This window comes from Octodon degus, unplaced genomic scaffold, assembly GCF_000260255.1.
Source record: "Octodon degus isolate 3935 unplaced genomic scaffold, OctDeg1.0 scaffold00075, whole genome shotgun sequence".
Classification (NCBI taxonomy): domain Eukaryota; kingdom Metazoa; phylum Chordata; class Mammalia; order Rodentia; family Octodontidae; genus Octodon; species Octodon degus.
This window is the reverse complement of record NW_004524651.1, coordinates 9,797,172-9,797,681: the sequence shown is the minus strand read 5'-3', so window position 1 is coordinate 9,797,681 and position 510 is coordinate 9,797,172.

The following is a 510-nucleotide window of genomic DNA, read 5'->3' as shown; positions in this document are numbered from 1 at the left end:
GGGGGCTTCAGTGCAGTGGGCCTGGGGACAGGGGGCTTCAGTGCAGTGGGCCTGGGGGCAGGGGGTTTCTGATTCGTTCACCTTTGGGCCTAGATCAGAGTTAGGAGCTGTACAGGCACCAGGAAGTATGGCCCCTGGTGAGTGCACGGATGGACGGTGGATGGACTCCAGCAGCTGCACAAGTGGACCGTCCACATAACCTGTGCTCCGGACATCTGTGGTTTAGCAAAAGCATCTTGTGTAGTGAGCTTGGAGGAGCATAGGCTCAAACAGGGCTACTGCCCAGGGCCTGCCATGGGCCAGAGGTTTTTCCTCCTGCCCCACTTCTTAAATCACAGGGTGAAATCCTCCCTAGAAAAGATAGTCCATCAATAAAATATAATGCATCCATTAAAAATGATGCTATAGTGGGCCGAGGAGATGGCTCAATGGAATAAGTGCTTCCCTGGCAAGTGCAAAGGTCTGAGTTCAATCCCCGATTCTGAAAAAAAAAAAAAAAATGATGCTATG